The sequence below is a fragment of the Arvicanthis niloticus genome, chromosome 4 (assembly GCF_011762505.2).
Source record: "Arvicanthis niloticus isolate mArvNil1 chromosome 4, mArvNil1.pat.X, whole genome shotgun sequence".
NCBI classification, from domain to species: Eukaryota; Metazoa; Chordata; class Mammalia; order Rodentia; family Muridae; genus Arvicanthis; species Arvicanthis niloticus.
The window spans coordinates 42,726,393-42,750,958 of record NC_047661.1 but is presented as its reverse complement, the minus strand read 5'-3'; the positions used below and the strand labels follow the sequence as shown (position 1 = coordinate 42,750,958).

Genomic DNA, 24,566 nt, shown 5'->3' with positions numbered 1-24,566 from the left:
ATACTTAGGAAAAACAGTTTCTTGGTATGGTATAATCTCTGGTGCACAAGGAAGTGTAATCCCATCAAAATTCAACTCAGGGTACACGTCATTTCTTCCACAAAGATGGGTTCTGTAGATAGGCTACTTGTACTGGCTTAAGGGCCTAAGGAAGTAGCTAGTCTATTCTCAGTAATATGAACTACCTCTAATTCTGGTTGTGGTATCTTGGGGAGTTCATGGCCGTAAGGGTCATTTAGACTACTAGCAACCTCTGGTTATAAGAGCTTGATGTGGTCTGCTCTAACAGAGATCACAGATCACTGGGATATAACTCATTCCCAATTCCCAGCTTTCTGGGTGAAAGAACAGATATTACCTCTTTCCATTAGAAAACCCAATTCTGCTTTCCTAACATTCCTGCTGTCCCTGGAGATCTGTGGGCACAAAGTCCTTCGTCCTTTGTGCTGTGTTCCTAAAGTTTTCAAGTTCTGAGCCAGAATTTCCTAGGCATTCTGTCTTGTGAGCCCAAAAAGTCACCTTAAGGAATTTACAAAGACAAAAATTATACCCAGCATGTTCTCAAACCATAAACTAGAAATTAATAACAAAACGATAGCTAGAAAGTCTCTTCATGGTGCCAAAAGCAAATTCTACATTTTCAAATTACATGTAAGTCAAAGGAAAGCAAGGTATGTTTTGAACTGCATGACACACAGTGTATCCATATGAATTGGCTACAGTAAAGGAGCTCCCAAAGGTTAGAAATAAAAACAAAAATTAAAAAAAAAACAAACAAAAACCCCAAACAAACAAACCCCTGACAGAAGCTAGCTAGGTGGTTGAGTAATACAAGACTTGAATTTTAGTAAAATGTGGACCTTCTACATGGAACCACAGACTATCCTTCTGGTGAGCAGGGACTGCTGTGTATAGCTACACTGGATGGACAGCTCTCCACAAGGATGTTTATATTATCACTCATGTTACCAACTGTTGGTGGTTCTGCGGTGGAAGTAACCTTGGAAGGTGAATGCCTAGAAATGCTGCAAAGACCCCACTTTACAACAGATCTTTTTGTAAGCGATTTATTGGGATGAAGGGAGCAAGAGGGCTTCTCAGATCTGGGACAAAGGAGAGAGGGAAAAACAAAGAGATAAAAAGAGTGAGAGAGACAGAACTATCGAGCAACAGAGCAGTGATGGCAGGGACTTTTTAAAGGGCACAGGTATATTTGTCTGCTGCTATGACTGCTGGCCACGGAGTTAGTGAAGTCAGGCTGGGATTAATACCAATAATTTTGAGATATTAAAAATTTCTAATGAATTTTCTTTTCTTGGGATTATTCTGACTCTCACCAAGAAAGGAAGATTGCAGAATCTCCCTTAAGTGATTAAGTCAGTATGATGTACGCCAGGCACACTACAATAATGAATAGGAAAAAATAGTTTGTTTCTATATTTCATAGGTGGAAACAAACACAAAAAGAGAAGCAAGAGAGATTTTTTTCATAAATATTAATTCTTGAGTCCCTTTTATGTGGTTGAGATTTTCAAAAGGTGCTTAATATAAAGATCAGGACAGAACAGAAGGCAGGAAGCAGAGGCCAGTATTTCAACATCTTATCTGCTGGAGGGACCGGGCCCTGTGCGTTGAAAATGTTCCAGATGTTCCCATTACGCTGTTCTTGTCTTTAGGAACACAGTCCTGGGTACCTGGAACCTGTCAGTGCCTCAGTTCTAAGCCTGTAACAACCTCCTCCTCTCCTGTCCGGGAAAGGACCTAGCATCTACATCAAAAATCAGAACCAAGGCCAGTACTTTCTACTGTGAGCAGACACCCTCGCCATTGTGAGAATGTCTGCAGATCTTTCCAATGTAGATGGACAAAAAGTCCAAAGCGTGGTTTGCAGAGTGAGGCCTGTTATAGGGAACCTGGCAGGAGGCCAGCACAGTTCAAGTGAAGTCCTGGAATCTCACCCTTGACATGAATTGAAAGCAGCCAGTGTCCTCTTACAGAATCATCTTGTTAGTCAGGAGCTGACTGCCCCAACAAGATGAGCACACACTTCCTCTGGAACACTGGATACACACATTCCCTTGGTTTTGAAACTTGTTTCTATTATTGCAAGACATTTCAGAAATTTTAACTTTCTGGTTAAAAGGGGAAACCATTACAGCGGTTTAAATGTCATTTGTGTTAAACAATTGAAGGGTTGTAAAATTACTTGTATTTGTATTTGACTGTAAGGTTTATGTTATCTATCAGGAAGATGAAGTCATGATCAGGAGTCTCTGAGCTATTTCAAACATAAAGACTCTTATTTGTGATTGACAGCTGCGATGGTCAAACTCTTTGTTAGCTTCACTGGGTTTGGAGACACACTGATGTGTCTGTGAACATTTCCAAAAATGTTCAGCTGAGGAGTGGAAGACCCACTCTGTAGATGCCAACTTCCTTTGGGTTGGGGGACAGAATGAATTTCAAGTGGTGTGTGTGTGTGTGTGTGTGTGTGTGTGTGTGTGTATAAGTGAAAAAAATCCCTGTACATATCTGTGTTCACCTCTTGGTGCACCTTGACCAAACACCTCAAGTTCTCAGCTCCATCTCTGTGCCCTGACTGGAACTATGACCTGCCACACACCTCCTCTTTAACTGTTCTTTGTCAGGCTCATTGTCACAGCCAAAGGAGAATTAACTCATACAATAGTGTTAGATGCCCACCATTAAAATATTGAGTTACATGTTTTATAAAATGATATATCAACCACTAATCATTTGAATTTCTCTGCAAGATGATATTGTAACAATTCAGTATAGCCAGGAAACATGACATGTTTCCAATGACCTCAGTGTGTGCAGATACCATGATTCTAAGGTTTAACCCTACAGGAAACAAAGTGTCATTACGCTTTACACAGGCCTCACTGTGAGTCATGAGAAGAGACAGTTTGGAGTAGTTTGGGGTAGTTTGTAAAGGTAGGGACATTGTCAGCAACACATCTGGCAGCCTGTAGAAATGCACAGGTCAGAACTCAGCTAGACCCACTGAGTCAAGAAGAACCTTTGGGAGTGACTAGGAAGGCTCTGTGCTAACAGGACTTCCAGAAGGGTCTAAGTTAACTAGTGCTTGAGTAACTAGGGGTCTTGAGATAGATACCTTGTACTATGGCTTGGAAGTGACTTTAAATCTTATGTGCTAAAAAGCAACCCAAAACACAAGTATAGTGGAGGGGGACCATTCAGAAATGAGAAGGACATGATAAAGTTGCCCTTCTAATGAATTAATGACATTATTATCAGGGAGAATTAGTTATTATCAGAGTCTGGTCTTGATCAAAAGACAGTATAGCAGTCCTTTCCTGATCTTACTACACATAATTTCTCACCTTTTTATCTTTTTCCACAGGACAATGAGGAACAAAGGCCCTCAACAGATGTATGCATTTGGGCCCCCAGAACTGTAAAATAAAATAAAAAATAGCAAAAAAGATTTCACATACAACTTCAGGTATTCTTTCACATCCTAATGCCCTGTGTCAGCATGGGCTGTCTTCTGTTTGAAACATCTGAAAGCTTTGTGCTTCCTTCGTTTTGTCAAAAGAAGGCCAATGTGAGCTAGCTGTCCTGTAATGTTCAGATCGGGTCATGTTGGAGAATCAGTGTTCCAAGAGCAGAGTCTGCAGACATCTTCTGAGCAGGAGGCAGAAATGAGAGAACGGGGCAGGCAGTCAGACTCCAGTGAGTCGCTGGTCATGGAAAGCATGAAAAGAAACACGTGGGACTGTCTGGCAACATGGTGGTCCAGTCACCCTCAACTCACAGGGCAACGCAGTGAATGTCCAGCAGTCTACATGTTCTATGAGGCAGAAGAGGCACAAGAGGAACTTCATTACCAAGGACGAAAGCTTAGAACAGAATTCTTTTATAAAGAACTTAATTGAGAAGATGTTGTTAATTCACCAGAAAAGCATCTTCATGCCCAGTCATTAGCTGACTTACAATTTTTGCCAATTTGGATTATTTTCTGGTATGAAAACATCTACGTGTTTCTCTGGGCAATCTTCTTGGCAAAACAGCACAAGAGAAAATATTTAAATTAACTACATGGGGTTACAACACATAAGTTTCTAAATTGCCGTTATCAAATAGCCTGCTGAGGACTTGAAATGCTTTTGCTGTCCTTGACAGTGCAGTGACAAATGATGACCACAAGAGGGCAGTAAAAGAACATAGCTTGCCTTTAGATTGCAGATACTTTCGGGGGCTGGGGTGGTGGTGGTGGTGGTGGGGAGCAGGATTTCCTAGTTTGGCCAAGATTTGTATTCATAGGGACACTTCTCCTTTATAAATAAAGTAACAAACAAAAACACTAAAAAAATGAATTTATATATTATTATATTGTTTATTTCCATCAATAGTGTCTACATGACAACTTTTTTAAAATGTGGTTATGGACTATTGCTCAATTAAGCAACCAGTTCAACTTAACTTCATTGTCTTTCAGGTTCATGAAAGCATCTTTCAACATCTATTCACGAGTGTGGGCTTGCACAGTGAGTGATAGACTGTACATGCGTGTGATCACCCTGGGAAGTCTGAGTAAATAAGTAAAATTAACTGTAACCGTGACAGTGGGCCAGAAGACTTCATTTAGACATGTTTATAAGGTATTTTCATTTTGTTTCCTGTAACTCAGGAGAGCACCCTACCCCAGATACTCACAGTACCCCACAACCTTTACTCTCACTGAAGTTCTTGGGGTTCCACAGTTTTCTCATTCCCCTCCAAGTCTGGCTGGTTCGCAGAGTTAAGTTTATGACTATGAATAAAAACTAGAGAGAGTTAAAAAAAAAAAAGAAGTGTGCTTGCTGACAGGAGCTTGGTATAGCTGTCCCCTGAGAGGCTATGCCAAAACCTGACCAATACAGATGTGGTTGCTCTAAGCCAAACATCAGACTGAGCTTGGGGACCCCAATGGAGGGGTTAGAGAAAGGACTGAAGGAGCTGAATGGCTTTGCAGCTTCATAGGAAGAACAACAATATCAACCAATCAGACCCCCAGAGCTCCCAGGGACTAAACCACCAACCAAAGAGTACACATGGAGGGGACCCATGGCTCCAGCTGCACATGTGGCAGAGGATGGCCTTATCTGGCATTAATGGGAGAGGAGGACTTTGGTCCTGTGAAGACTCAATGCCCCAGTGTAGGGGAATGCCAGGGTGGTGAGGTAGGAGTGGGTGGGTGGGTAGAGATAGCACACTTATAGAAACAGGAGGAGGGGCAAGAGATGGGAGTTTGTGGAGGGGAAACTGGGAAGGATGATTTACATTTAAAATGTAAATAAATAACAAATAAAAAGGGAAAAAATTAACTTCAAAGAGAGAACTCACAAATTGAAATAAACAAAAGAGACTAGATTCTTGATAAAATGTGGTTGTTACAAGTTCTTTGCTAGCCTCCTCAATTCATCTAACAGAATAAGCAAAATTAACACTATTAGATTTTTAAGTAAAAAAAAAATATGGAAAATGAAAGTCTCTACTCGTAGTTAACATTTTCATAGTCAGATACAGAAATTTCTCTGCTATAACATAAAAGTTTTATTTTGTATCTTAACAATTTATATACAATGAAAGATAATTCTGTGGCTTGATGGGCCAATTTCCTGTTTTGTCTAAGACACTTTAACTTTACTGGAGTCCATATTACATACAACCAACTGATCTGGAGTGAAAGATAAACTTTTTGAGTCTGAAGTATCTATTTTCAGACAGACACATCATTTTCTTCATTAGAAGAAATAATAATGGAAAGCAATAGAGATATGCATATACAAAAAAGATTAGCCTTTGGGAGGTTCTGTGAGAGAACCTTAAGGTCAAAGTATAGGAAAAATAAAGATTTGACTGTTGACTCACTCGTTTTTTTTTTAAACAGGAAAGATAGAAAGTCTCAACTAAGCAACACTAGATGTTGGCTAGTTCGGTAATGCGTAAGACAATGTTTCTTTTCCTCTCACGTGTTACAATATGTTTTATAGCTGCTAATGTGTGAGGATTAAAGAACAGGATACAGAATCAACCCCATTCATAGAGTAGAATCTCCAAGGTAACACTGTGTAGCTATAGCAGTGGTTCTCTATTAGGACAAGTTTGCCATCCCCAACCCCTCAACCTTTTGAAATGCTTGGAGACATGTTCTGGTTCTTACCTCGGGTGAGAGGTGCTGCTGACACCCAGGAGCTCAAAGCAGGAAACGTTGCTCAATATTTACAATGAGCAGAATATCTCCGAACGTACTACTGAAGAGTCTGCTGGTCTGAAATATCCAGTTACGTTTTGTAAGTACTTAATTGGAAGTACTTGGCCTGTAAGTAGTTGGTTGGTTTGTATTCAAATACTATTTCTTGGTTACTGGACCAGAAGAAAACTTCTAAGTTGTTATGCCAAAATTAATGTTATTATATTTTATTCCACTAGAGTGATTCTTCTTTTCTGTCTTTAGAAATAGAGCATTGTGCTGTGTCTGACCTAACAAATTAGAAGCTAAATTTGCTTCACACTCCAGAAGCCAGAAATAATCATCAGATGGAATTTTAGTTAATAGAAATAGACAGGAGTTATGTTTGTTTTGCTAATTTTAAAAGAGGGAATGCATAACACTATCTATCATCAAGTTCTGACATAAAATTAGTGTATGTGTAATTGTAGATATGAATAAAAAATCATGTGGTGTGGTAGAGAGATTGAATGGAAGTGGAAGATTCTGTGTCCTCACATGTTCCTTTGGGGCAGAGTCACCTACTTGCTGAACTGCTGAACTGCTTTGAACCAAAGCTTTTTATTTGGGGGTGGGGGCACCTTTGTTACTTCAGCTTGACTGCTATTAATATAAACCAGATACGGTTTTACTTTCCTGAATGACGATGGGAGTAAGTAGCATTACAGGAGACAGACTGCAAACTCACATAGTTTATAACACTCAACACAAAGGTAAGAAAGATTGATCAGTACGTTATACTGACAAACATAAGGAGACGAGAGAGCAGGAAGGGAGGGAGAAGTCTGGAAGAGAGGGAGGGAGAGAGAATAGCAAGTACTCAGATGCTCAAATCCTGGTGATGCAGAAACAAAATCAATATGAAGCACACAGAGATATAAAATAGTATACATGTACTCACCAAAATCTAGTACTTTATGTCAGCCATGTCTACATAATGAGGCTCTGTCCCCCAAAACATCAGAAGAATGACTACAAGTATATTAAAAAACTCAAAGAAGACATGAATATGTTCTAGGAAAATAAAAGCAAAGGGTTGAGTAAAATAAGATCAATATAAGATAAAAAATGCATTAAAAAGCAGATAGTGTTGCTGAATAAAAGGCAAATTGAAGTGCGATAAAAATAAAAAAAAGAATACTCAGTAAAGCAATAATGTCTCAGCACAAAGTTTCACCAATCAGATGGGTCATATTAAATACAAAGTATAGGTGCTGGGAAATAAGGTGGGGGGGGTTGAAATACAAGATAAAGATCAGCCCAAATATAAAAAGAAAGTGAACAGAACATGGGAAAAATTCTGGGAAACAACAAGACCTAATATTCTAATAAGGACACAGAAAAAAAATGGCATGCCAAAATCAGAGAAAATATTTTTAAAAAATTTCAAAGAAAAAAATTTCAATCTAGAGAAAAAGATGTCCATTCAGGTACAAGAGACCCAAAAGCACTGAATAAACAGGACCAAAAAAAAAAATTCTCTATAATATATTGACATATTATGGTGAAAACATTAAAAGCCATTTGGTATCAGATAATCAATTGGTGTGCTCCTCCCTGGGAGTGTGTGTGTGTGTGTGGGTGTGTGTGTGTGTGTGTGTGTGTGTGTGTGTGTGATGAAAGATGAGGCCATGAATTTGAAAGAGAGCAAGGAAGGATGTATGAGAGGTCATGGAGAAAAGGAAAGGGTGCATGATGTAACTGTAATTTTAAAATAGAACTTTAAAAGGGACTGAGAGGAAGGTCTATAGATATTGCTTCTGGCTGTTCACCATAACTAGATGGATAAATAGAGAAACAGTCTTGAACTAATCAGGAAATTATTTCCTGATTGCTAGCTTTCACAGTGTAGATGGTGCTCTTCGGGCTGCCTGGGAGTAAAAGCAATCAGTTGTTTTACCCAGCACTGCATATCGCATGCTGAAATGGATATCAACTGCCAGGAGAAATGTGCCTATTTGTACAATAATGGCAAAAATGTTTATTGGGGTAACCAAAGCTTTTGTGATTAGATTTGAGGCTTATTCTGCAGTACAGAATTTATTCTTAGTCATGGTCAAAAGCCATGGCCAGGAGAGTTATAGGCCTCAAAGAAGGCAGGGAATAGTGCTAATTTTGTAAAGGGTCATACTGTTGAGCTGCCTTACAAATGTGTATGGCTTGGAGCACATATTTGCATTGTTCTCAACCTCAAACTGTGAAATTTCTTACTACAGTGGGCAATTGTTAATGCAGAGACTCATACTATTCAAAGTATGGAGAATGAATGGTTGTGAGTGCCAGATGCTGGTGGGACACCTCTAATAACCTGCTCCACACCTCCTTCTCAGGGCTAGGGGAACATTGAGTGAGAAGGGTTAAAACATTAGAGCTGGAGAATACAGTAGAGTGCCTTGAAGTGCTATCTATTAGGCATGACGTGACTATTGCACAAATAAACTTACAACTGTGATTATCTGTGTAACACCTACATCCAGTTAAAATTCCACCATGAAGTGGAGAGGGGTACTCATTCCCCACCCCTAGCTGGTAAGCTTGGATGCCGGTGGCTGCTTGAGCTTAGAGGATCACTTTCATCTGTCTATAGATTGCCACTGGAAGATGCCTATATCCCAGTGGCTGGCCTCACAAACATGTGCTTAGTAAGTGTATTAGCAGCACTTACTGAAAACTTAGTGGGTTAAAATCAAACAAATAAATGCATAAAAAAGACATGATGTTAGGATGGGGCTGATTTTGAGGTTCCAGAGTGAGTTGGGATAGGAGGAGAGAGATGGATGTGATCAAGACACAGTGCATGCGCACACATAGCATTTTTTGAAGAATAAATTAAAATGTTATTTAAAAACTCACCGGCCAGGAATTTCAAAACCCAAGCATCATAACATCCAAGACTTTGAGATCACCAAGACTGTTAGAGCTACAAAGAAGCTTAGCCTCCAGAGGATGCTGGACATGGAGTCTTAAGGATAGGTGAAAATGTAGGCCGATATGAAAATGTTTTCTACATAAAAGGGAAGGAGGGCTTATCACACGGAGATTATTTTTAGGGGGGTTATTGTTAGAGTTGCAAATGTTGATGGTAACTGACCACTTGGATGGTAAAATGGAGAGTCCTAGTGGATTTGCAGAAAATTAGAGTGAAAGAGACAACTCTTATATAAAACCTGTAAGAGTACAAGCCTGAAAGTTTCAGCTACTCATTCAACATGTACCCCACTAAAGTCTTCTGTAACCATAGAGCAGTAGAAGCAGACTGCTAAATCAGAGGCGATGGAATAACCCTAGCTCCTCATAGTCTTACACTAGCAGACATCTTTAGAAAGTTGTCTCCAGCTGGAATGGTGGTGCATGACTTTAGTCACAACACTCACAAGGCAGAGGCAGGGGCATCTCTAGGAATTCAAGGTTAACCTTCTTTATATAGTGAGTTTCACAATGTCCAGGGCTAATAAGACACTTATAGAGGTCTGATCAGCTGCACTCCTTTAAAAACAATTTTATTAGATATTTCATTTACATTTTAGGTGTAATCCCCTTACTCCACTCCCCCCCAAGGAACCTCCTATCCCATCCCCCTCCTCCTGCTTCTATGAGGATGTGCCCCCACCGAACACCCCACTCCCACCTCCCCACCCTCGAATTCTCCCACAATCAGTGTCCAGCCTTCATGGGACCAAGGATCTCCTCTCCCACCTATGCCCAACAAGGCCATCCTCACCTACATATACAGCTGGAGCCATGGGTTCCTCTCTATGTGCTCCCAGGCTGGTGGTTTAGACCCTGGGAGCTCTGGTTGGTTGGTATTGTTGCTCTCCTCATGGGGATGAAAACCCTTTCAGCTCCTTTAGTCTTCTCTCTAACTCCTCCATTGCAAACTCCTTGATCACTTCAATGGTTAGCTGTGAGTATCTGCCTCTGGATATGTCAGACTCTGGGGGACCTCTAAGGAGACAGCCATATCAGTCTCCTATCAGCATGCACTTCCTGACATCCACATCAGTGTCTACCTTTGGTGACTGCACATGGAATGGATACCCATGTAAAATGGTCTCCAGATGGCCCCTCCTTCAGTTTCTGTCCCACACTTTGTCTCCATATTTGCTCCCTTGAGTATTTTGTTACTCCTTATAAGAAGAACCGAAGCACTCACACTTGGTCTTCCTTCTTCATGAGCTTCATGTGGTCTGTGAGTTGAATCATGGGTATTTCAAGCTTCTGGGCTAATATCCAATTATCAGTGAGTGCATACCATGTGTATTCTTTTGTAATTGAGTTACCTCATTCAGGATGATATTTTCTAGTTCCATCCATTTACCTAAGAATTTCTCGAATTCATTGTTTTTAATAGCTGAGTAATATTCTCTTGTTATAAATATACCGCATTTTTTGTATCCATTCTTCTGTTGAAGGACATCTGGGTTCTTTCCAGCTTCTGGCTATTATAAATGAGGCTGCTATGAACATAATCAACCATATGTTCTTGTTATATGTTGAAGCATCTTCTGGGCATATGCTCAGGAATTGGCATAGCTGGATCCTCAGGTAATGCTATGTCCAGTTTTTTGATGAACCACCAGACTGATTTCCAGAGTGGTTGCACCAGCTTGCAATCCCACCAACAATAGAGGAGTGTTCCTCTTTCTCCACATGCTTGCCAGAATCTATTATCACCTGAGTTTTTGATCTTAGCCATTCTGACTGGTGTGAGGTGGTATCTCAGGGTTGTTTTGATTTGCATTTTCCTGATGACTAGGGATGCTGAACATTTCTTCAGTTGCTTCTTGGCCATTTGAGTTTCCTCAGGTGAGAATTCTTTGTTAACTATGTACCCCAATTTTTAATAGGGTTATATGGTTGTATGGAGCCTAATTTCTTGAGTTCTTTGTATATATTGAAAATTAGCCTTCTATCAGGTATGGGATTGGTAAAGATCTTTTCCCAATCTGTCAGTTACCATTTTGTCCTATTGACAGTGTCCTTTGCCTTACAGAAACTTTGCAATTTTATGAGGTCCTACTTGTCAATTCTTGATTTTAGAGCATAAGCCATTGGTGTTCTGTTCAGGACTTTTCCCCTGTGCCCAAGTATTCAAGGTTCTTGCCCACCTTCTCTTCTATTAATTTCAGTTTATCTGGTTTTATGTGAAGGTCCTTTATCCAATTGGACTTGAGGTTTGTACAAGGAGATAAGAATGGAATGATTTGCATTCTTTTACATGTTGTTCTCCAGTTGAACCAACACCATTTGTTGAAAATGCTGTTCTTTTTATACTGGAAAGTTTTGGCTCCTTTGTCAAAAATCAAGTGACCATAGATGTGTGGGTTCATTTCTAGATCTTTAATTCTATTCCATTGATCTTTCTGCCTGTCTCTGTACCAATACCATGCAGTTTTTAATCACTATTGCTCAGTTGTACAGCTTGAGGTCAGGGATGGTGATTCCTCCAGAAGTTCTTTTATTGTTGAAAATGTTTTTTGCTATCCTGAGTTTTTGTTATTCCAAATTAATTTGAGAATTTCTCTTTCTAACTCTGTGAAGAACTGAGTTGGGATTTTAATGGGGATTGCATTGAATGTGTAGATTGCTTTCAGCAAGATGGCCATTTTTACTAAATGAATCCTGCCAATCCATGAGCATGAGAGATCTTTTCATATTCTGAGATCTTCTTTGATTTCTTTCTTCAAAGACTTGAAGTTCAGAGACTTAAAAATGTTTCACTTGCTTGGTTAGATTCACTCTAAGATATTTTATATTATTTGTGACTATTGTGAAGGGTATCATTTCCATAATTTCTTTCTCAGCCTGTTTATTTTTTGAGTAGCAGAAGGCTACTGATTTGTTTGAGTAGATTTTATATCCAGCCACTTTGCTGAAGTTGTTTATCAGGTTTAGGAGTTCTCTGGTGGAAGTTTTAGGGTCACTTATGTATACTATCATATCATCTGCAAATAGTGATATTTTGACTTCTTCCTTTCCTATTTGTATCCCTTTGACTTCCTTTTGTTGTCTAATTGCTCTAGCTAGGACTTCCAGTACTATATTGAAAAGGTAGGGAGAGAGTTGACAGCCTTGTCTAGTTCCTGATTTTAGTGAGATTGCTTCAAGTTTCTCTCCATTTAATTTGATATGGCTACTGGCTTGTTGTATATTGCTTTTACTATGTTTAGGTATGGACCTTGAATTCCTGATCTTTCCAAGACTTACCATTAAAGGGTGTTTAATTTTGTCGAATGCTTTCTCAGCATCTAGTGAGACGATCATGTGGTTTTTTTCCTTTGAGTTTGTTTATATAGTGGATTACATTGATAGATTTCTGAATATTGAACCATCCCTGCATTCCTGGGATAAAGCCGACTTGATCATGATGAATGATTGTTTTGATGTGTTCTTGAATTCGGTTTGGGAGAATTTCATTGAGTATTTTTGCATTGATATTCATAAGGGAGATAGGTCTGTAGTTCTCTTTGTTTGTTGGGTCTATGTGAGGTTTAGGTATGAGCCTGATTGTAGCTTCATAGAACGAATTGGGTAGTGTTCCCTCTGTTTCTGTTTTGTGGAATAGTTTGAAGAGAATTGGTATTAGGTCTTCCTTGAAGGTCTGATAGAATTCTGCACTAAAACCATCTAGCCCTAGTCTTTTTTGGTGGGGAGACTTTTAATGACTGCTGCTATATTTTTAGAGGTTATGGGACTATTTAGATGGTTTATTTGCTCCTGATTTAACTTTGGTACCTGGTATCTGTCTAGAAAATTGTCCATTTCATCCAGATTTTTCAGTTTTGTTGCATATAAGCTTTTATAGTATGATCTGATTTTTTTTTTTTTTTTTGGATTTCCTCAATTTCTGTTGTTATGTCTTCTTTTTCACTTCTAATTTTATTAATTTGTATACTGTCTCTGTGCCCTCTGGTTAGCCTGGCTAAGGGTTTGTCTATCTTTTTAATTTTCTCAAAGAACCAGCTCCTGGTTTTGTTGATACTTTGTATAGTTCTTTTTGTTTCTACTTGGTTGATTTCAGCCCTGAGTTTGATTATTTCCTGCCATCTACTCCTCTTGAAAACAGCCACTGCAGCCTATGCACAGCCACTGAGAAATGGGATTAAAACATTAACGTTCACTCATGAAGTTTTCACATGTATGTAAACATCAAAGAACAAGAGTAATGCAGAACCTTCTACCAAAAATGTATGAGACTGAATATTTGCCTTGTCTTTGCTAGATCTTCAGATACTAAAGATTTAAGCATGTACCCTTTAGTACACTACACTTTAGTACAGTTCTCTCTTCAAATAGTTCCTATTCACCTGTACTTCTAGGTAGTAATACAAAAAGTTAAGATCAGACACCCAGGAGCCCAGGTCTGGGGTTGCTCTTGGGTTTTGGGCTCATCCCTGAGCAGAGGCTAAGTCTATCTCAATGTTGATCCTAAGAGTAGAATTGAGCCTAGTTCTTTATTAGTCTTATCTGAGAGACATGGCTGGATACAAGCCCTACACTGGCACTGGGGTGAGATTTAGTCTGGGACTGGGACAAAGGCTAAATCAACTGAAACTGGGCTTGAGGTGGAGTGTTGAGATGGGGCTGGAACTGAGCCTGTGAGTCTCCATAGCAACAAGGAAGTCAAGGGTGCTGCTCAGCTGTGGAACCTTGTTCTTTACAGAACAGAAAAAAAAATCTAACAAAGGAGTTCTGTACTTTATTTTTCAAGTGGGGTGTGTGTGTGTGTGTGTGTGTGTGTGTGTGTGTGTGTGTAGCTCAAGATAAATTTACAATTTTGAGGCAACTTCTCTTCTCATTTAAGACACAATGGTCTCTGCCAGTCTGTTGATCTTCAAAGAATCCATGCAAATGGATTTTAATACTGAAGTGATACATTTGCAAAGAAGGAAAATCTGCTGTTAAACACCCATATAAGTCAGATTTTATTTGTATTTCACTTTGAATAACATTGCTGGTGACATCACTTCATCTTTAGGAGCACAGATCGTAGAACATTGTATATCTACATTTTGTATTCCTTATTGTGTTCTTTCATGATATTTGTCCTTCTAAACTAGAATAATTTAATTTTGTTAACTTTGTTTCCATTTTATGGAGACACAATCTCACTCTATAACCATGGCTCCCTCAGAAGTCACATTACATATAATCTTAGGTCAGCCTCAACATCATGCACTCCCCTGCCTCTAGCTTCTCCTGTAGGCATGACAGGCATGGGACACCTGCTCAACTTCAGTTGAAACATTTTGATCATTTTTTATTTTCCATTTTTGCACGTAGAAATAACATGTTTAGTATCCCTGAGTAAACACATCCAGGAAGCTCAGGGTCATGAGAAAGTCATGACCCATGACACTGAAGAGTTAATACCACTGTGAAATTCAATAATAACATTGTTAAAAAAATATTATTGCTAAAATTACTTTAAAAGGCTTATTTTAAATTGTGTGGGGGGGCATGCATGTAGGTGCCAAAGAAGGTCAGAGGCATAGGATCCTGTGGAGGTGGAATTACAGGCAGTTGCAAATGTCCTGATGGGGATGCAAGGGATCAAAGTCCTCTGCAAGAGCAATACACACTCTTCACCACGAAGCCACGTCACTAGTCCTTCATAGCATTTTTGCTTAAATACTAATAGAAAACTTTATTGAAGTTACTCCTTAACACTGTAGTTAGCCTGGATAACATAGTTATTATGATAGTCTATGCTGCTGCTCTCTGGGACTGTGTATTCTGCAATGAGTCCCAGGACCTTGACCTCTGAAATAAAAGAACTTGACCTGTTATGGAAAAAACTAAAGATTCCATTTTCTGCTTTTTAAAATAATTGTCACTATGCAACTTGTGCATAGTAACTTATTAAATTAATTAGACTATGATTTGATTATTACAAACAAAACACGAAAGAATGATCAAAGGAGAAATGGCTGATTTAAGAAATATCAAGTTTTATCAAGTAGGAAACTGTGCAGTTTCAGAGTTAAATTGACATACAGATAACCATCTGAAAGTGGATTGGTGTAAGTTCTCTGATGTCATGATAATAAAACCAGAAACTAACTACTTTCTACAGTCTCATGCCATCTGTGTTCTCCTTCAGAGTTTTGTAATTCAGATAACTCTAAGCAGTACAGCATCATACAATGCAGAGTGCAACAGGGGAGAGACAGAGCAGGATAATGACTGAGCCTAAGCCAGGGACACCTCCTAACCCAATAGCCTAGTCACTACATGACAAATGACTATTGTTTGGTGTAGTAGGGTTGGTCTGGTGCTGTTATGCATTCAAATGCTAAATTCTGTACTGCAAGATATGGTTGCTTGAAGACAATGAAGAGATTGTCACATATACTAGCTTTTGTTATGTGAACCTTGCACCATAGTTATCCCTGATGCCCTGTAGGCATAAAGATGCCTACATCTTAGCTGGACAGAAGAAAGGGGCTGGACTGGGGTTCCTGACCTTGGCTTCTAGGGAAGGGGCCATGAGGATACAGGGGAAGAAGGAAGCCACTGTGTGGTGAGTGGATAATAAGTGCATGGCCATAAGGGTAAGCCTGTTGGTGTAGGAGTGGCTCAGGCACAACTGGACAAGTGATATCTCAGAGTTATTGACAGGAAGTAAACAAAATAGCTTAGAGGATTGATATGTGGCCAGTTCTAGTGCTTTAGAGCTTATTATAAACATAAAGGTTTTGTGTCTTTTATTTGGGATATAAATGCTATAAGTAGGGTAGAAACCCTCAAATAATATTTACCACAACAGTACAGATCCCCTTTATTCATGAATAGATTAAAGTACATACTTTTTCCTAAGTATTTTTTCCTTTGACTGAAAATGGATGTTTTCTGACATAATATATTCTGATCATGGTTACCCTCTCTCTCCTCCCCTTAGATCCTCCCCAAGTTCCCTCCCAACCAAATCCATCCCCTTTCTGTTTCTTATTCGGAAAAAAAAAAAAAAAAACAGTTTTCTAAGGAATAATAATAAAATATAATAATTTAAACTGAAGCCTAACATACATATTTTTATGAGCTATTATTTCAAGATGTGCTCTAATTTTAGGTTTCAAGATTTTCATGGGAACTTTTGAAGGCAGCTATAAGTAATAAATGTATTGGACTTTACAGAGTGCTGTCTTTATTTTATTCATAGTTGTCTTGGTTGGGATTACTACTTCCATGATAAAACACCATGACCAAAAGCAACATGGGAAGGAAAGAGATTGTTTATTTGGCTTACTTTCATGCCACTGTTTATTGCTGAAGAAACCCAGGGCAGAAACTCAAACAGGACAAGAATCAGGAAGAAAGAGTTGATGCAGAGGCCAAGGAGGGGGGGGGGGCTGTCTAGTTGCTTGCTCTTTGCTTTCTTACAGAACTCAGGACCACTAGATAAAGCATGGGACCACCTGTAGCTGGGTCCTATGCCAAGAATCACTAATTAGGAAAATGCCCTAAAGGCTTGTCTATGAGGCTTTTTCTCAAATGCAGTTCTCTCCTCTCAGACGACTTTAGCTTGCATCAAGTCGATGTAAAATTATTCAGTACAATATTGCTAATTGCATTAGCTTTATTATATACCATCTCCTTTAAGTTAACTCTGAGGTACAATGCACCTAATATACTCAGAGGTTCAATCCAATATCATCAAGGTGCAAGCATGATAGCATGCAGACAGGCATGATGCAGGAGGAGCTGAGAAGTCTACATCTTCATCTGAAGGCTGCTAGGAGAATTCTGAATTCCAGGCAGTTAGGATGAGGGTCTTAAAGGTAAAGTCCACAGTGACACACCTGCTCCAAGAAGGTCACATCTTCTAATAGTGACACTCCTTGGGCTGAGTATATATAAACCATCACACCTGGGATGTACTTTAAAATAATATAGGTGATATTACAGAAGAAAATAAAATCTCAGGGCTATAGAGATGTCTCAGAACTTAAGAGTACTGACTACTTATCCAGAGGGCCTAGGTTCAATTCCTGGTATCCATATGACCACTAAAAAACAGTCAGTAAATCCAATTCTAAGGCATCTAATGCCTTCTCTGGCCTTCATGAACACTGCATGCACATGAAGCGCTGGCATGTAAACAAATCTCTGTGGGGCAGTGGGCTGTGAGAGGTAGCTGGATACCTGGTCGAGCGCAGGCTTCGAACCCCAGAGACCCTAAAGGGACAGTAGATATTCAGCCTTGCACCTGGGCTCTGGTTCCTTTCACTTAGGACAGCCCTCTACAGCTCCTCCCAAAGAAAGGTTTGTGTCACGTAGCACAGGTAGATGGTGTGACTACAGGCTGCCTCAGAACCTCAAGAGATCTCCATATTAATGAGATACCTAAAGGCCAGAGGGCATAGCCATTTAAGCATTCCTTCCCAGACCCTTCTCCTACTTGCAAAGGGTATTTAACCTCAGGCCCACCCTGAGAACATGCGGCACAGCTTCATCCACTTTCTGCAATGACAATGAACGTTTTAAGATCATGGACTTCCTCTCATCTTTGGAGCCCGCCATGGGGAACAGTGGAGAAGGTCCTCAACTACCAAGCCACTGCCTAAACTTCTGAAGGACCTTCCATGTTCCAGCCATGGAGGCTGCACAGCAACTCTAGCCAGCCAATGCCCAGCCAAGCAAGTAGCTGTGACCAACAGCCTCATTTCCCTGCAGGCCCTGCATCTTCTCCCCCTGTCCCCTTTTGGCTTCAGGCCAGTTCAGCCGATATGCCCTGGTCTCAACCCTTTTATGGCCTCTCAGTGGCATCTGGGAGCCCAAGGGCTTGAGACCAGCCTGGAGTGGAGCTCCATGGCTTCCCATAGCACGCCCAAAACAGCATGGAGTGAACTCAGTCGAATTCCTACTATTCTGTCCCCTGAGCCATGGTTCCAAATGCCTGCAGGGGCAGACACAAGGGACCCACAACTCAGCCCAACAGAACCCATGCCCATGTACAAGCTATAGCCCCAGAAATCTATAAACATAACATAAAATAAAATAAAACCTTAAAAGAAAATGTCTTCATGAATTAAATAAAGAGCTTACAGCAAAGGGATATTGAAAGTTAATTAACTTTATTGTTTATTTAATGTGGTACTTTATTCCCAAGTTGCAGAAACTCCCAAACTACCCAGGAGCCAATTCTTATGCAAACACAGAGGGTCTTTTATTACAGCTGGCAAGCAAGGTCTCTCATCATCCTGTCACAGGAGATCAGCATGAGAGCCCTGACTCTAGGGTTGTAGGTTATCTATTGTAGTTACAGCAAGCTTGGGGAAGTTTGATGGGTCAGCAAATTATTATTTTAAAAACTGCACTTCTGGCATAATCTACAGGAATCAAACATGGTCAAAAAACACCCAACAAACACAAACATGGCTAGGTTATCTGTTCTCTGCAGGATGCCTTAGGTTATCTCTATGTACCTTGTCCCTGCTGTTGTAGCCTGACTGGCTGTTGCTGGGGGCGGGGAGTTGTCATAGGATGATTGCTCAAGTGGACTTTGTAATTTTTCTTCCCAGAATTGGAGTTTAGACCCTGGATTCACACAAAATGGAGTTTCTTCAAAAACGAGGTTGGTTGGGCTTTACAGAACTATAGACTGAACCTAAGATCTTATGAATGACAACACTATTGTTTTACTAATACTGCCGCTGCAGCTGCTGCTACTACTAATATTATTACCTTACTATTATTTTTCATTGTTTTATAAAATAAAAATTAAAGCTTTTTAGATTGTTAGAAAGCTAATAATAATAATAATAAAACTTCTGTCAGGTTCAAGTTCTTGAAATTAGACAAAGGCCAGCATTCCTCAAGAACTTGGTTCCAGCCTACCAGAGGAAGCATTTCCTTATCTTTGGCAGAAAGGACAAATGGCTATCTGTGGTGTCGTCTACTAGCATACCAAAGCACATGCAGGTCTCCTTAGTATCACAAGTTCCTGCTACACATTTTGGAGTTTCCGCCAGCATCCTTGCTTTTCCAACATTGTCTCTTATTCTAACCCTCTTCAGCTCCTGGGTTTTCTTCTCCCCAGCTAACCATTTCTCCTCTAACTTTGCTACATTGTTTACGCTCGCTCTCCCTTGTCTTCCTCTATTTATGCCCCCCTTTAGCCTCCACATTTAGTCCTCTCTTTGTCTTCTTCTCTCACTCTCACACTCTCTTTATCATCGCCAAATCCAGCCTGCTGGCCATGGTCAGTATAGTATTTTCTCTCTCTGCTTTAGACTCTTCCATATGGCTCTCAATGTACTATCCCATACCTATAACAAAAACCTTCTGCTTAACCATACCTTGGGACAGTCATGTTGTCAGCCTATACACCTAGTACTGAGACCCTCAGTTATATAATGTCATTGTTCCTTTATTACTTCTAGTCCATAAAATTCTAAACAAATATTTGCTTAATTTTCTGATATTTACTTGTAGTTAAGCAGTTAAATGTCATCTTGGAATAGACAGATTGGTTATAAACGAGATGATTTCTTGAAATGAGGTGGTTTTGGAATTGTGAAAGTCTGTTGAAATTTCAAATGTCAAAAATAAAAAACTTAATAAAACAAAAAACTGAAACAAAACAAAGCAAAAACACAAAACAATACCCAAAACCAAAACCAAAAGATTTAGAGTAAAACATGCTACCAACTCAAGTGAATTATTTTCCAATGAAGCCATTTAAGTTCAAACATAAAACATAAATAAACTTGCAATCCCTTCCTTCTCAAACTCAACATAATCCAATTGCTATCCAATTTAAAAATGCTTTCATTATGTTCTCAAGGTAAATCACTCACGTGTTCATTTGGTGATACAATAATGTAAGCAATATATATCTGTTGATTTATATATCTAAAATTTAATGTGTTATTCATCACATAGAATACTGTTTTTTAATGCAAATTTTTCAGAATTTCATATGGAAGTACAGTATTTACATTATTTTTATACTTCCAACTCCCCCCTCCAACTCCTTCAGCATACCTCCTCAGTCAGAAGTTCAAGATGTTTTGTATCTTTGTTACACACATTATATATGCGTGTGTGTGTGTTTGTGTGTGTGTGTGTTTAACCTACAGAGTTCATTTAATGTTGCTTTTAAGTATACATATTCGGATCTAACCATTTGGTATTGGGTAACCTATTAGGGGGCTCTTTCATGGTCTTCCATTCTCGAAAGCCATTGATTGCCTGAAGATCTTCATCTAGTCACAGACATTCAACTTTTTCTTTATCTAAACTGACATCTTGACTGGGGTTGTCATTATCTGGATCTTGCTTAGTTAGTCAACCATATTGTTGAGAAAAGGCATACCACATGCAAAAGTCAAATATGAGTCTGAGTTGTTTAGGAGAAAGAACAAGCACACTGAAGAGTATACTGGAGGCTGTTATCACTGCATGATTACAACAGAGAAAATGGGACAGTCAGGATCAAGGGCAAGATGATGTCTGATAAAATAATTCCTTAACCATTCAGTAAGTTTTATTTTCTTTCTTGCTTGAAACTTCCTCAAATCCTTTCTAAAATGTTTTGATCTAAAAATTCTTGAAGGTTCCATATGTGCTGCAGTACAAGTTGCTCAGACTTCGAATGAGAAGACTCTCTTCTCCCAAAGACTTTGTTGATGCTGTCTGAAGCTGCACAGTGGTGGGATCATTTCTTTATCAGATTTGTCCCATTTTCTCACACAGGCTGTGTATCCCAGCTTCACTCTGGCCATGACAGATCTTTGTAGGATTTTCATTTCCCCCAAATTCACAATGAGCCAGAATTATGTAACTTCTTCCATGAGATTCTAGTCATCTTGGTACATTTCTCCATTTGTTTAGCCTATGATATCCCTGTGTGTTCATGGGTACAATACCCCAAGTTAGTAAAAGGAAGTATTGGTTATTTATTTATTTATTTATTAATAATTAACAGAATGTTTGGCACACATTAGATATCACTAAAGATAGTTCTTTAAAATTGGGTTCATCACAGAACTGGCAAGTTATCAAAACTTCTCCCTGTTTACTAGAACATGATTTTTATGCTTATGTTGAATGAATTTAGAATGCTTTCCTCATCTCTGGTTTATTTTATCTCAACAGCTCTTGTTATTGGGAGTTTAATGAGCAAATGGGACACGGGGACAGAATGATTGTGTGATTAATATAACAAGACTGTCGGTTCCTCGGATTTGTGAAAATGATGGTTATAAAATGTCAATGAGTTGCCTCATTTTGTTGTGCCCACTCAGAAACTCTAAAATCCTACTCAAGAATTGGTAGGAGGCCACAATGCATGTGAAGACATGTGCCTTACTTTTTCTCTGACATATGTTCATACTTTGGTGTTTGTTTGCTTGTTTTGGTCTTTTTTCTTCAGATGCATTTCCATGTGTTCCCTTGGGGTTGTTGAATCCAAGAGTTCTGACAAATTCCTTAGCCCTTGGATACATCTTCCCCTTTGTCCCAAATCACAGATTCTCACAGCCACCACCACCATCACCAGTGAGTATTATAAACATCATCTGTATTCCAAAATAACTTGCTGGTTTTAGGTTACATGTCATGTGGGAAAATATTTTTTTTCTTTCACTGTTTGAAGATTTGCTACTATTCGTGCTGGTTGTTTACAAAGTTAGATGACTTTTATTTCAGTGCTTTGCAATATTTGAGATAAATAACTCATATGGAAGCAGGATTTATTTATCTCTTCAAATAATCCAGACATTAGTGTTGCAGATTCAGGCCAGAAGAAAAACCCATGAGACTGACATTGTGTTTGGTCTCAAGCACTGCTTCCCTAAATGAGATGCAGCTGAATCTGCCTGTGACTTTTGTGTTTTGACAGTGGCAACATTCTGTTTAGCCTTCAGAGCACCCTTTCTACAGGGAAACCATATGCTGCTTTCCCCAGTGGACGAAGTAGTAAATGGTTAAGTGTGGTAATGATTCCAAAAGTATCTGTTAGTCTTATGAAATTTAAGAACTTTCTGACACAATGTTTATTATCTAGTTTGTCACACATTTGAACACCACAGAAAGCTTGCATAGCATGTAAGAGACAGCAGTGGCTTATGTCTAAGGATGAAGTCTCTCACTATGATCCATATTTTATAGCTGGCCACAAGTAAACCAGAGTGAAGAATTTTAAACATATGTGTTTGAATGTTTAACTTAATACAACAACTTTCTATGGACAGTTATGAAGTTAACATTCTTTACAATAACTTCAAACTCAATTCTCAATGATTAAATATATGACAAAATTTATATTTTTTTCAGGAAGAAATAATTTCTCATCAGATCAGCCCTTTCATATATCACCTATGACTCTCAATTTTTCCAAAAAAAAAAAAAAAGAAAGAAAGAAAGAAAAAGAAAAAAGAAAACCCTTGCCTAGATCTCTAGAGATTAACATTGAGGGTAGTCACTTGGACAGCATTTCACACACACACACAAATATGAAGAATTCATTGCTAGAGCAGGATTACAGCATATTTTGGAGCCAATGAGATCTAAGATTCAAAGTTACCTCTGACCTTGTTTCTGGAAACATCGTTACGAAACCTCTTAAGGCCTATTTCATGGGTAGCACATTGGAGAGAAATGTAACAGGCTCAGTAAGTTCAAGTAATAAAGGCAGAAACAATGCACAGAATATTCCTGGCTTTTTTTCTTAATGAGAATAATGCAAATACATCACTATAGCAGTGCATCTTACATGTAGGATGGCCCACGTGACATGAAAGGCAATGTGAAATAATTTACCACCTTTAGAAACCAGGATGAAAACATCAACATTTTTCCTAACTAGAGATAATATCCCAGCAAATTCTCTAATTTAAACATAGAATTACTTTCAATAGAAAGTAAACACAAATAGGTCATCTAATAAGGTATTATTTATCTGACTAGTGTGGGGGAGAATGTGGCTGTGGATTTTGCGGGAAATCTCACTAGTAAAGGGCTTTCTGAGCCATATGGAAGGATTGCATCACTAAAGACACAAGCTTTACATAGTTGGTAATTATTTAGGAAAAAAATTCCATTTAGTCAGCATATATATATTCCCAAGTTTATTGTATCTTGTGGAAAATATTATTCCTGGGCTCCACTCTCTATGACAAAGTTTAAAACTATTAAAGAATTTCCTATCCTGCCTGTGCACATGGACTTGCTGTGATAGCCTATTCTTGAACCCATCCATACATGGTCTTAGAGTCTTCTTCTGTAAAACTGTGACAGCAGATTTCACTGAGGTTAATCATATAATAATCTTCAAAGTCCATTGAAAATTGACACAAAACTATTATTCCTGCTGTTGTGTTGTGCTAGGTTTGTAAAAGGTCATGGTCTCTGAAGTTCAGCTATACGACCCTAAACAACCACTAAACTCCACATTTGTGTTCCTGTTTCTATTACCCCCACTGGTGTTAATGAGAGTTCATCAAGTTAATATATACAGAGTGACAGAGGCTGGCCTGAGTGCAGTGCTGCCAGTATGTTAAATATGTAGCATGAAATTTTATGCCAGAAATGTCTTTCCCTCTAAGGTTCTGAAAAATAAGTTTCTAATAGAATCCAAATAAAGAAAAAGAACAGAACACCCAGTTTGTAATTAATAAACATAGATTAGAAAGTTGACTTGACCCAATAACTAAAGCAGGGTTTCTACATTCTTTTACCCCTGTGAATCTAGTTAGAGACATTGCAGCTGGAAAACCTTAGGCATTGATTGTTCCCAGGTCTCCTACATTAGAATAAACTCAAAAGGAAGACTACCACAGAATGGTAAGCGGGTCTGAGTAAAAATGGATTTGTTTTTATGCATGTGCACAGGTTGTGTTGTTGTGCCTGACCTGACATTCTCAATACTTAAAGAGCTCACATTCCTCACTGAAGGACTGACTATATCTCCTGCTGATGGTGTTTGACAGGAGAGATGCTGGAAAGAGAACTCTCCTGGTCGTCATTACTGGGGTGAATGTACATGACTGGACTTAATCTGACAAGCTCTTCTCATGTGATCGTCATCATTCCTGTGTTTGGTCCAGATACCCGTTTCAGCTGGTTTTCTTGTCTGCCTATGGCAATGAATAGGGCACTATTTTAAATGTTTTCCTTAAAAAAAATCTGAGAAACGAAGCAATTTCAAATCCTTCTGAAATTCACGCAATAATTTCCTTTAGTAAGAACATTGGAATACGTAAGTAGTTTTGATACAAATAATAAAGAAGTAATTTGGGAGAACAAAATTATTTTTTCTTGGATAGGCTTGTGATGAGGAAATGGGAAACATAAAAAC

At 38.9% G+C, this 24,566-nt stretch overlaps 1 long non-coding RNA gene across 3 annotated transcripts; it reads left to right on the top strand.

Moving 5' to 3' along the window:
- Nucleotides 1-5,979: 5,979 nt before the first annotated feature.
- LOC143441994 (uncharacterized) lies at nt 5,980-24,336 on the top strand. Of its 3 annotated transcripts, none has more exons than XR_013109844.1 (4): nt 5,980-6,323; nt 18,787-18,839; nt 21,642-21,766; nt 24,199-24,336. It is a non-coding gene; the product is annotated as an uncharacterized LOC143441994 (long non-coding RNA). The 3 variants fall into 3 exon arrangements; XR_013109842.1 differs by lacking the exon at nt 5,980-6,323 and adding an exon at nt 8,818-8,904 and having other exon boundaries at nt 24,101-24,225; XR_013109843.1 differs by lacking the exon at nt 5,980-6,323 and adding an exon at nt 8,834-8,904.
- The last annotated feature ends 230 nt before the right edge of the window (nt 24,337-24,566 follow it).